The 14,018-nt window shown below is 45.7% G+C and overlaps 1 pseudogene; it reads right to left on the minus strand.

Moving 5' to 3' along the window:
• Positions 1-648: 648 nt before the first annotated feature.
• LOC144124479 (uncharacterized) lies at positions 649-12,641 on the minus strand (annotated as a pseudogene).
• Positions 12,642-14,018: the final 1,377 nt, after the last annotated feature.

Here is a 14,018-nt window from a genome sequence, read left to right on the forward strand (position 1 = left end):
ATGGCAATAATATCATGTTATTTATGCTATGCACTTACAATGTTGATAAAACATGTTTTTTCCTAAAGTATTTAGCGCAAATTTCAGTAGCCTATCCACGACACTTTAAAGACTCGGACCGGCCTTAATGCCTCCCATAAAGCGCAATGCTTATAACTCGTGACCGCGCATCGCTTTTTCCTATATAGATGCTTAATTGTAAACGTTTATTTTTCCTTTTATTTTATTTATTTTCTTCATAACTACAATCAGTGTGAATGAAGCAGTGATGCAAATTCCGGAATAAGCAATTAAGACCGAGTGCTGTTTCATATAGATTTCTTGCTTTTTTGTTGTTTTTTACTGCCAACGCCTTCATTCCACATCTGCCTTTAAAGTTGCTCATACTGTATTTTGTAGTTTTCATTCTGGTTTTATTGCAACTGATATTGATAATTTATCAGTACAAACAAGTAATTCTTCTTCATGGCCGATACCATCATTATTAAGGTAAATTAAGTCAGAACCGTTTCCAACATCAAAGATGAAGAAAGTGGAGACAATAGTTTTATTCTTGAGAACGGGACATTTAAAGCAAAAAATCGCAACAATCTTTTTATTTTGCAGAGACATGACAGAGCTACGTAACTCGGAACCGTTTAACAACGTTTAAAACAACTTGTTCCCTCCACTTGCTGGACAAGACCGGGGCGATGATTCCCTGGACTTCTTGTTTTTTTCTCTGGTGAAGAAATGCAGCCGTCATCTCAGAAAGAAATGAGCAACTTCTGCTGTGGTTGCCACAAAATGTGATGGACAGCCCACGCTAACAGAGGGAATTCGGTTGTCATGCAATATGCTTTCAGTAATATTCATGTATAGATTAGGGCATGCAATTTTCTCTACTGTGAACTCCTCCACATAGCCTTCTACTACTTTTAAAAGGCCAAGCAAGCAGTCTGAAGGCACCTGTAGATACCCTTTTGATCTTATTGCTGTCAAATCATTTGGTTTCCGAGTTGAATTTTTTAAGATTTGGACACAGCACGAACAAGCCATCGTGTCAAACTTCTTGACCACATAGCCAGCTAGATGATCTAGAATGCACTCCTTGGGTGACATTTGCTGCATTGTACAACTGTTGCCTTCCATGCAGTCAGCAGGCTCTAAAAGAATATCATCGAAGAGCACAGCCAGTGGGTCGATCTGAAAAATACAAAACTTGCAGAACCGTTGCTTATATGCAATGAAAAATTGCATACAAGTTTGTCACGAAACCAAATTCGTAACTTACGTGAGTTGGAGAAGGCGGTTTCTTGCAGTCAATGTCTTTAAACTTGAGGAGCAACTTTTTGGCGCTTCACCTTCGACTGACGCTCTTTTCGGAGGCCGTACCAAGTTGTTGACACTCCGCAGACGATGGATAAACAAGAACTGCTGGACAGTTGGTTGACCTCCATCTCCGGCCACATGTCTAGCTATGCCAAAAATCGCTAGAAAAAGAATACATAAACATGCATTCTCTCGTCGCAAGACACTTTATAATAATTAAATATCTAATAGCTATAAGAATGTGGCAGCGAGCACAACAGGCAATATAAATAGGACATCGCGTTTTCTGCCAGGTAGACCCTTCTGTCTTACCTCTACTGGGTCCTGTCCAATATTTCCTACAAGAACGTAATGGAAGCCAGCAGCGAGGAGACGTTCTATAAGGGACACGGTGCTATGCAATGTTATTCTGAAAGCCGCACAATTTGGCTTGCTGGGGAAGAAAATTTGCCGCTGTTTTGGCAAAGATTTTATATAAGCAGCCAAAGCATCGAGCCATGCAATTTCAGAGTCTGAAAACAATAAGTTTTTTCTTTGCATAACGCCTTGAGGAGCTCGTACTTGGTGCGTCTTTGCTCCCACAACTTGATCAAAATTGCGATGTTCATATATCAGTTAAAATCACTGCAAAGTCAATGATGTGAGTGTCACATCCTTGTTTCACTATCAATTCCGTCCTCAGTCGTGTGCGAGGAGGTGAGATTAAAAGTTTTCTTGAGTAACATTTTTTTGTAGGCTCCGCTCAGGCACCATCCTTCGCCTGGACCGATCTTTCAGACACTCTGTCGCGTAGTTGCACGTAGATTCTTCGACTCGATGCCAAAGCCTCGGCCATTGTGTGCGCGACCAAGCCAGGGTTAACCCATCTGCAATGGGCATAAAGATATTTATTCTCTGTACTAGCGGCGGCGGGACTGTTAGCTGAAGTCCCGCTGTCGGCCCGCGTAATGCGCTGATCTTCGAGAATTTCTGCGTGGGAGTCCGCCGGATGTGTTCGACTAATGCCTTTTATCTGGTCAGGTGAGGAGCAGTGAATGCCGGATGAAGCGGCGTCACTTACGCTGAAATGAGTTCCAACAGACAAGAGTCTTCATCGCCTGGTGAGACCAACGTCCCTGGACCATAGGCACCACATCTTGCTGTTGAGAAACTTCTGTGGCGACAGCTTTCTGGTCCTCTTCCAGAGGTGTAAACAGCCTTGAGCCTATCCAGGGGTCTTGGATATCATTAAGAAGTCGGCCTTGCACACGTCTAGTCAGAACAAACTCCTCAGCATCCAAAACAGCACTTGATGCGCCCACAGGCGATTCATCCTGCAGAATAGTGCACGTACCAGATCCACAAAAGAGATTACAAGTGGAAAACAGGAGATCAGTCAGTACATTAGAGCTATCAACACTAGCCCGTGATGGCTGCACAACAAATATCAGGGAGGCAGCATCAACTTTAGAGAGCTGAGCCTCGTCTCAACAACATGGGCCTCTGCACGCTCCTTTTTCTGCCTGCATATGTAGGGGACCATCTGGAAACTAAGAAATGCATGCGTGCAGGACATATACCTCTACAACAGTTCAGCAGAGTGACCAGCAAAGTGTTGCTCGAGTTTAATGCGCGATCTGACGCGCGAATATCATGTGGTAGACCAAAGCATTGCAAAAGGCGGTAGTTGAGTTCTAAAAGAGTTGAGTGCAGCTCTTAGGCGGTTATTTCTTCGTTAGGCGGCGTGCCTCCTCTGCGTAACCTAGCGTAACCATGATCGAGTGCACTGGGGGAGCAAATATGTCGATAGTGGAGATATCGTAAGGAAAAAAAGCGTAGGAGGAGGGTACAGCGGTAGGATGAAAAGGAAAGTTAACTCAGAGTCAGTGCCGGCGGTATAGTGTACTAGGACTGGGAAGTGTGTCATTTGCGGGCAAAGAGCGGATCGTTTTAGTGATGAAAGCTCGGGATGGTACGATAGGGCGCTGAGTGTAAGTGTAAATTTAGTGTAAAGCTTCTTATAGTTGCGCGTAGACCTGCCATAGTGCTCTCCCAAGCATCCAAGTTATGAGGGAAAGCCGGCACTTTTGAGTGAAAGAGGCACACCGCGCAGCGGTTAGAGCGAGTGCATGCTCAATCCGCTTGTTTTTTATGCCTGAACATGCTCTTAGTGTAATTGCGCGAATGCCTAGCCCGATGAGGTTTTTTTATTGCGACAGTGAGCGTGCTGGCATAAGGTATTTAAAAATATTGGTATACGCTGGACTCTAAGGAAGACCCGGAACATTCTGTGGTGCGGCCTAAAAATCCACTGTTCTGTATCTTGTGGACGACCTGCGGGCGGTCCATACCGGAGCATGTGTTCCTGCAGGATAGCACGCAAAGAGGGGCAGTCCCAAAGCAAGTCCTTTGCGTCCGCCGCACAGACAGGAGTGGGACAGAAGGGGCAGGAGTCACTGGAAGGGGCATGGTACTATCCCGGTCATGGCAAGCTTACCGCTAGAGTGAGAGCGACACGGATGCGTAACTTTCGAAGCAAGACCTCTTCCCAGCGTGGAAGAATGCTATTGAGGTCGGTGCAACATTGCGGGAGAAGTGCTCGCGTGGGGTGCCGAAGGTTTTCTTTTTCTTGAAGGAGTATTGTCAGCAAAGAGGTCGGGGCCACTTGAAGGGGACGTGGAAGAGCTGATTCCTGAATTGCTCCATCCACCAAAGGTTGCGTGCGTGGGGTGGCGATCTCGACGAATCCGTTGTACTCATACTGAGTGGGAGAATTTTTCGGTGATGTCCTGAATTAGCTGGGCTAATAAATTCGTGTTCAAACCACGCCACAGACTACGGACAGCGCCTAGGGAGACTGTGAGGATGTCAAGGTGGCTTCTAGATGGCAACCGAGGGCAGAGGATGCTTAATGCTCCCAGAATGACCTGTGCCTGTGGCTAGACGGGGAAGAAAGCATATGAGCATGTTGTAATTTGTAGTAATAATGCAGGAGAAGCGATGGCCGTGGTCACGTGAACTTCACTCTCACTAGCGTTGAAATACGCCACGTGTCGCCGTAGGGAAGTTTCAGTCGTAGACGAGATATCATCCGTCCCACACTAGATTCACTAAGGGGGCTAACGGATCGTGAGAGTATTCGATCATAGGCCGATTATCTGTAACTTGCTGGCAAATTCATGGTGGTCATGACGGGCAGGAAACGATAGGCAACACACAACCATCCTCCATATACTTTGCGAGAGCTGCTGCTTCAGGGATATTGCGGCATTTTGTGCACCGTGCTTGGCGACACTGGTGAATGACTCCGACACTGGTTTATGACTCCGAATTCACCCCACCAGGTTTTGTTACTGTGCGCTTAGACAGAAGTTGCAGTATCGGCGGCGGTGTGGCATTGCTTATCAGATCGGATTTACGATTCTCAGTTTTGCCTTCTCCCCCTGATACAGAATCCTTGTGGTGAAAAGTTTATCTAAACAACTATACTATTCTAATCAGTGTTATTTATCGTCCACCTGGTTCTTCCGTTGATGTCCTTCACGCTGTCGCAAATTTCATGACCAAGATCAACATTACTTCATCAAGATTTATCTGTTTGGGAGACTTCAACACTCCTGGCATCCACTGGCCATCGTTGTCTGCATTTGGTCGTGACATTACAATTTGTAAAGAACTAATAAACATTTCCTTATTGTTTGAACTAACTCAGGTTGTTTCTAGTGCTACTAGGCTGAATTCCATCCTCGACTTAGTTTTTCTAAACTCTACTTTGGCCCAAAATGATTTCTCTTGTGAAGTATTTGATGGGCTCTAAGACCATAAAGGCGTGTTAGTTTCACTCTCTTGTCCAGTCTCCAAATCACCCTATTTGTTTACTACTTTTCCTGACTTCACTCGTGCTGACGAACATTCCATTATTGAGGTTTTAGCTGATCGTTTCGCTACATTCTCTGCTTTCTCAGCAAGCCACGACGTAAATTTTCTTACTAATTACTTTGTATGTCTTGTCAAGGATTGTGTCCAACGCTTTGTTCCTATTAAAACTAAGAAAAGAAATACTAATGTTCCTTGGATGACTCGAGACATTTTGCATTTATCTCGTCGCCTTCGTAGGCTAAGGCGTTCGAGAAGAAGCAACGATCCCATAACCTTAGACAGATTTCACAAGGCAAAAAAAGAACTTAATCTTAAGTTGCGCATAGCCAAGGATTTCTTTTTTCGTGTCCACATGCGCGATCTGTTAAGAACTAACCCCCGAAAATTTTGGTCATCCATCTTACCTCGTGACACTTCATCCACTTCGTTCAGATTAGATAATGACGTCATCAGTGAGCCTGCTTTAATATCTGATGCTTTCAACAAATATTTTAACTCGGTGTTCGTTCCGGATAACAACGTCATTCCGCCACTCACTAATATAATTTCTTCTCCAGCAATCAGTGATTCTGTCATAAACACTGATGGCATCCTAAATCTTGTATTAAACCTCGACGTTAAGAAATGTACCGGCCCAGATGGAATACATAACGCGTTCCTGGTTCGTTACTCCATGTGGTCTTCGAAATATCTGACCATCATATTCAACAAGTCCTTATCATCCGCTACAGTTCCTTCTTCTTGGAAATTAGCCAAAGTTCTCCCTCTTTTTAAATCTGGTGATAGACAGTGCTTGTCGAACTACAGACCAATTTCATTGACATCACAGTCATGCAAAATGTTGGAACACATCATTCATAAACACATCATGCTTTTTCTTGAATCCAATAATTTGCTATCTAACTTTCAGCATGGGTTTAGGCGCGGTTTTAGTACGGTAACACAATTAACAGAATTTGCTCATGATATATTACATAACCTCGATGTCGGTAACCAAGTTGATGCCATTTTTATAGACTTCTCGAAAGCATTCAATACTGTTCTACATTCCAAGCTTCTTGCTAAACTAAATGCTATACTAAACAATCCTCACTTGGTTGATTGGATTTCTAGCTTTCTCTCATCTCGTTCCCAGTTCGTATCCTATAATTCTTCTCATTCTACTGCTGTTGATGTACCGTCAGGTGTGCCTCAAGGCTCCGTCCTTGGACCACTACTCTTTTTAATATATAAAAATGACTTGCCGCATAACATTTCTTCTAACATTCGTCTTTACGATGATGACTGCGTTTTATACGAAGTAATTAATGGCCCTAATGATCATCGTCACCTCCAAGAGTCATTTGCTATGTTTTGTAGTTGGTGTAGTACCTGGCAAATGAGAATTTCGACAAAACCGTCCTCATGTCTTTTTGTAACAAATCTTCCGTTTCCCATTTTAGTTACTCTTTCAATGGCCGTGTGGTGGATAGGGTCTCGCAGTACAAATATATTGGTGTCATATTCACGCATAACATGTCTTGGTCTAAACACATTGATTACGTATGTAATAAAGCACTAAAAAAACTAGGTTATCTACGACGCACGCTACCCAATTCACCAAAAGACACAAAGCTACTGTTGTATAAATCTCTAATCCGCCCTGTTCTTGATTACGCAGCTGTAGTGTGCAACCCGTACAAGCAATTCGAAATTAACATGTTAGAAGCAGTCCAGAAGAAAGCTGTGCGTTTTATATGTCATCGTTATGATCGCGATTTCTCACCCTCTTCTACACTTCTCTCATTGAATTTAACCACGCTGTCTGTCCGTCGCCACACTGAATCATTAAAATTCTTACATTGTGTCGTCAATTCCTCAGTAAGGCTGTCAGCTAACCACTACATTAACATTGCACCATTATCATCTACAAGAAGTCATCACGAGCTTAATTTGATACCATATTTTGCGCATGCTAATTTGTTCAAATTCAGTTTTTTTCCCCGTTCAATAGAAGCCTGGAATTCTCTACCCGGGTCCATTCGTTCTTGTCCATTTCAAAACTTTGTAACTGCCGTTGAAGACGCATAATAGCTGTGTATTCTTACCCTGTCGTTAACAGTTCCTTTCTTGTTTGATATATCATTTGTGATTTTAACTTTTTGTTGTGCTCACTTTGTACATTTTGCTGCATTTTTTTTCCTTGCATTTTTGTGTTTTCCCACTCCTGCCATAGTGCATATAATTGCGCTGCAGTATGTATAAATAAATAAAATAAAATAAATAAATTAGTTCGTCAATCGTGTTTATTTGTGCTTCGGTCTGGAAGGCGTACATTGGGGTAGTGTGTGACAGGTCCGTAATTACATGCACTGCTGCTCGATTGATCGATTGCAAGCGATCCCACTCTGCGGGTGTCATGTGCTGGAATTGGGCTTGGTGAATCAAGCTTGGCTGTAGGACATAAAGTAAAAGGAGGCGGGTGATGGTGGACGTGGCACCACGTGACTTCTGTGAAATACGGCGGATGAGATGCAGCATTTTGGATGTCTTCTGGCGTGCTGTGCGAAGGCAGGGGCTTGCAGAGCCGGAATCATGCATGCCAAAGCCGAGGGCTTGGAGTGAGGTAACAACCGGAATTATATTTCCGGTCAGATAAAGGCTGATAGGGGCGCTGTTAAACGCGCGACGGCAACGTGCGTTCGTGATGGGAAGCAGAGCCGTATTTAGGGGTGACAACGTTACTCCTTCAAAAGAACACCATTGACCTGCAATTGTCAGCATGAAGTGTAAACTTGAGGCATGAGATTGGAGAGGTAGATGAACAAACCCGACTGTAATGTCATCCACTGAAATGAGTGCGTGCAGTTCAGCAGTGTCGCCTAAGCGCCATGCCAAGGGTAGGATACAAATGTTGAAAAATAGTGAAGCTAGCACTGACTCTTGTGGTACACCACGATGTGGCCGAAAGGATCCCACAATCTCTTTGTTCATGCAGAAGCAAATTCTCGAGATATAAGAAAGGTGTGAAGAAAGGTGCAGATGTCTGCGGGGAAGTGAATCCAGTGTAGCACCTCAATGAGGGCAGCATGACTGACATGGTCATATGCATTGTGCACATCCATGCCGAGAACTGTCCGGATACAGGACGATCGGCCACCGATCAGAATCATAGAGGATAAATGTTCTAGGCCATCCTCTGCCCCAAGGTAAGAACGAAAGTCAATCAGTGACGAATGGTACCAGTGATGTACGTCTAGCCACCACTGCAGGCGGTTCGCCAACATACTTTCCAACAATCTCCACAGTGTAGACGTGAGAGAAATTGTCATGAGGTTTTCCGGGCTTTGGGATGGCGATGATAGCTGCTTGCAGCAATTGCTCCGGTACCTCTCCTGACTGCCAATCATTGTTTAATGAACCCAGGATAGTTTCCAAGGTGGCTCCGTCTAAGTTTTTTAACACCTCCTATGTCACGCCGTCAGGACCAGGGGCAGTCTTAAGTTTTGTTTGATCTATCGCAGCGATATATTAAGCCAAAGTGAACGGAGACTGCATCCCGGAGATGACATGAGCAGATGGTAGAGCTCCTGCATTTGGCGGAAACATGAATGGGGCTGATACCACAGGTGTTTGCGTACCACAGCTGGGAAACATTACCTGCGCCAGGTGAAACGCAAATACATATGGGGCTTTCTCTGACGTGAGACACACGCTGGAATCCAGACCAGCGGAACGTCCACTGCCTTCCATTGCTGCAAAAGTTCTAAAGATGGAGGCTGTACTCGTGGCTGGACAAAGTGCAGACCACCACGCCAACCAGCGTTGGCGCGAAAGGCGGCGTTCGTACGTCTGGCGGCAGCTGTCAGATGACGATAGCGGGTTTTAGCCTCCAAGAAATCCGAGTGTCGGCTGGCATTAACCTCTGCCTGGCGGCGCTGCGCCGAAAGTTGAACAAGCCGAAGGTCGGGTGCTGGATGAGATTCCTCGACCAGTGATGATGTAGTGGCTATGTCTATCGCGGTTAGCAACGATAAGATGGGGTCACCAACAATGTCGAGCGCGTCTCTTGCTATCTAGGTGCGAAACGAGTCTCATTGAATCACCCTGCACTGGCGACGAAGGTGGTGTGGTGCGTGAGGAGCGAGGCCGACCCAAAAGGGATGATGATCACTCCCCCAGCAGTCTGGTTCGCGATGCCAGCTAACCGTTCGATGGCCCAGTCACCAGGCCAGCTCCGGTGAATGCGGTGGCATGCATGGGTGGGTGCTGCGTCGTGTAGGCATGGCTACGTCATTAAACAAGAAAAATTGGTTCTGCGTCAGCGTATCGAGGAGGAGACGCACAAGTTCACTGCACACAGAGTAATCCCACTCAAGATGAGGGGCATTGAAGTCTCCAGCAATGAAAACAGGGCAGCCAAGAGGATGACGACGAAGCGAGATGAGCCACTCCAGACGAAGTCGGGGTGCCCGCCCCGACTAGGGAAGCACATAACCCGACACAAGCACGATCGCGCACTGAGAAGGTTGCACCTTTACGGCCACCACCTATTGCCACGCGGGGTACCATGTCTCCATAAGTAGAGCCGTCTGAACAAGAGAGGTGCGAACATGAATAGCAGCCTTGCATGGTTATTGACATGACAAACGCGTGCGGCGATCTGGAATGGGTGATATTGCGTAGCTAGTAAACCCCGACTTTCGTTAGAGAGAGTTTTGTTCTGGGAGAAGTAACGCCCACGCTTGAAGTGAGCCCATGCGAATGCGTCCTCGGAGCCCACTAACCTTGTTAGCGGGTCCCAGGCAATTACTCTGAATTTCATATGGTTACAGTTTAGAAGCCATTGTGGCAGTCATCCTGATAAGCGTTCCGCGAGAGTGGCAGCCAGGGCTTGTAGCTGTTGCACTACATAGCGCAGAAGCGGCGCGTTGGAGTGGCCAGTTTACGGGTAGACTTATTTGTAGTCGCGATAAAAGACGGCGATGCAGGTGCAGGGCAAATTTGAGACATTTGCACCATCGTTGCCCGATTCGTTGTCTACGAAGCGCGTGAACAAACTAGGCGGTTACGGCGGTATCTGAGTTTGTATAGCCCCACTGGCATATATACGATAGGGCGATCAATATAATCAATTTCGTTCTGAAGATCCTCCTGGGCCGATGTTTAAGACGCTCGATGGTGGCGGAGATTAAGACCAGTAACATCGCTGTCCCTTCTATCAGCAAGAGCCACCGCATTTGATAGTAGTGGGAAGCTTGAATGATCTTTTTCTTATTAAAACATGGCACATACCCACATGGGGGGATTGGCCAAGGTGTAGTGGCATAAATAAGGAAATTTTCATTCGAGAATACGACAAAATATTAGGACCAAACATGAATTTACAAAAATCTATCAATAAAACGCCATAAAAATACTTAAAGTACAATAACAGACAGCATTTTGGTGAAAAAAGAAGAGCTCGAAAGATTTCAAAGAATTAGCAAATCAACCTACCATTGGAATTATGAAATCAAGGAGAATCTCACAAATTGAACCCAATAAAAATACTTTGGCGCTCACGCCGAAATCTGGAGAGACGGACCTCTAGGTAAATTTTCCCCAGAAATGCGAATTTTGGACAGTAGAGGAGAAAATGGTCTACCGATTCAACTTCCCCGCATGCGTCACATTGGTTTGTCGGTGTCGACCCACACCTGCATAGAAATAAATTCAAACTTGGAATCCTGTACCGTACCCGCGCCGTAGATACCTCACACAGCCTGGGTTTACACGAAAGGGCGTTCCAATTATATGCTAAGTGCTGATAATCAGCGGTGTTAGTAAGAGATATCGTAACCTGGCTGATATGTGTTGGAACCGCTCAAACCTGAAAATTGCCAGCTGGCTAAAATTTGGGACGGTATGTGTTACTAACCCGTCAAGAGCTGACCTTGCTAAATAATTACCTACCTCATTTGAATGAATGCCTGCATTGTCAGGGACCCAGAGCAAACGGACTTCCTTCAAAGTCCATGGCACAAAAATCGCAGGAAACGGCTCAAAAAATGTTTTATGAAGTTTAAAAGGGGATTAAAATTGACAAACAATCAATGAGGATAATAACGTGAGACACCTGCACATGGAGTTTTGGAGAGGGTCGTTCCAAGAGCCAAAATTTCCGCAAAGAATATAGGAATATTAACTGGGATGCGGACAGAATAGCTTCATGCCAAATCCTGCGAAAGGATGCCAACGGAAGGTTTTTGGCAGCTGACGGAAGCATCGGTAAAAAGCAGCATATGATGGGGGTATTACTCTATGTGATCAGAGAGAAGACAGTTTTAAATGTTTGCGGGCATGTGTTCCGCTTGAGGTGGGAAGATGTGGTCAAAACGTTATTCCACTGCTGCCGGCGTGTATCAACCCACTGCAAAGAAATGAGGTCAACACCAATCGGTGTTAAAATTTCTGCACTAACATAATTTGTGGCATTTGATACCGTGGCCAATGATGATAAAAGTATAACGCCGGTTGAGAAGCAGAAATAGGAGTATTGACATCAGTCACCGGGTCCAGCAACCTGGAGAAAGCTCGCACCGTATTTGAAAGCGAGAATTTAGATCGGGGTTATGGGCTTCCAGGTAAAGAAGGGCGTTTGTAACCGATCTTGAGAGACCAAGAAAGAGGCAAGGCAGCAATGTGGGCTAGTTGGTTGTACATTTTGGTTTGAATAACACGCTACACACTAACAAAGCGACACCGGCACGAAGGACACAGGACAAGTGCGTAGAGCACGTAGAGACGTAGAGCACGTAAAAGAGACGTAGATCACGCATTTCTAGTGAGATTTAGGGTTCAATCTTGTCTTTTGCGCTACCAGGGAACAGAATGTAACCACATTTAAGGATAGGGCTTGCATAGGCTTTGTATCTAGTAACAATAATGCGTCGCGGTGCATCACAATCATCTTCCGAATCATCATGATCATCGTACTCGATGACTTTGTCACCCTCTGTGAGCGAAGCGAATCTATTGACGATGTCAATCAAGCTCCAAGTAGGTAGGACAGAGCGAAAGGTGCAAACGCTTCGCGTTCTTGGTTGGGTTAGCGGGGTTGGTTTTTGCATGGTCATTTGATTTGCATAGGCCACAGAGGGATGGTTGATATTCGTTTTGGTCATTTGTCTGTACAGGGGCATGGTTAGGACATAATGCACGCATGTGGCCCTGTTGCAGGCGCTGGTAGCAATACAGTACACTCCGGCTGTACGCAGTACGCACCCGTTGCAGATGAAGCATCTGGGCAGCCACCGGTCGCGGAGCTCGCCAAGCGCTCCGTCGCCTCAGGGCCAGGTCGCACTAGTACCACTGGCGCAGAAGCCGCTGGTGACTACCGTCACCTCAGTGGTCATGGCGAAGAGGCGCTTGAGCCCCGAGAAGCGCTTGCGCAGGAATGTAGCCAGCCGGGCAAAGCCGTCAGCCGTTCCCGCCGTCAGCCGTTCCCGCATCCAGCTGCTCAGTGAGTTGGCTTCTGACCCACTACTCTGCTGATCTACTTTTGTGCGCTGGCTGGATTTTCCAGTAAGCGGCTTTTACGGACCTCGTATTAAATCCATTCGATCAGTGCGCCTGTTCACAAGTTTCCGCCTGTTGTCACGCGGGTCGTACAGCTGTAGTTCAGAAGTCGCCAGATGGTAATTCACTGCGAGCAGTATTGGTGGACATCAAGCTGTCTTTTTTTTCCTGCCTCCTGCTTGGAACCAGCGCCTAGGTAGCCGTAAACGTTTCAAGGACGTAGCAACTGGTGCAGTATGGACATTAAGTCGAGAAAAACCTAGCAGGTTTTTATTAGGTGCTACAAGAGGGTGGTGTTGGCAGCGCTATCTTCTCATATAAAAGAAGGGCACGGACGTTTCCTAGAAAACATGCAAATAAAAAACTTTCACGGGGCGTTTACCTGTGCGGCGATGCAAATGCCAGTGACAGCTAGATTGGCTGAAAATGTCATTTAGTAACTTATGGCTCGGTAACACAAGGAAAAGTGTGTGAATGCGAAAGTAAAGCAAGGCAACCGTAACGCAAAGCTCTCGTTCGTGCAAATAGAGCGGGGGAGAGAGAAAATGAGCTGGGGAAAAAGAGGGAGGCCAGTGCTATCATAATATGCTCGGACCAATGATTCATCAGCGTTCTGACGAATGCGAGTGGTGCCATGGAATGACGTCAAGCGGGAAGACATGGTATTCTCGTGCGTGACAAAGGCAGTGATGCCGCATAAACTAAATCGAAACTTTGCTTAACAACTGGCGCCGTAAAAAAACGTATTTTAATCTGTGTAATTTAGAGCGCCCATGGTATAACATGAAGGCATGAAAAATCTTGACACTCCGTCGCAATTCTCAGAACCTCGCTAAGTAGGGGCCTGAGAGAGAAACTGGCCAACCTGGTCCGGTGTAATAAAGCAGGCTAAGTTGTTTTTGCTGGTGTGGTGTGATACGTTGCCGCTGTCGTCGACTTGTCGTCATGCTGTTGTTTAAAGGGCATAAACGCTAAAACAAACGCACAGAGTTTTGCTCAGTTCCACTTTGCGTGTCTTCAAGTTGGATAGTATGCAGAGTACCAATTTGTCGCCTATAAACTGAAGAACACGATGCTCTCCGAAGAGCACTAAGTTTAATATGCTAACATTGAAAAAGATGGGACCGCGGTCTTGATATTTCTATTCCCTTGACTCAAATCGATTTGTACTACTGATTTACTGGTGGCATGTGCGTTCTGGGATGGTACCGCTTTTTAGGATTGGTGTCGCTGATAACTGAATTTGTCATTGAGCTTTCTTTGTCATCTCTTGTACTGTTAAGTTTCTATAACAGGTGCTTGTGCACGAC

This window comes from Amblyomma americanum, chromosome 1, assembly GCF_052857255.1.
Source record: "Amblyomma americanum isolate KBUSLIRL-KWMA chromosome 1, ASM5285725v1, whole genome shotgun sequence".
NCBI lineage: Eukaryota > Metazoa > Arthropoda > Arachnida > Ixodida > Ixodidae > Amblyomma > Amblyomma americanum.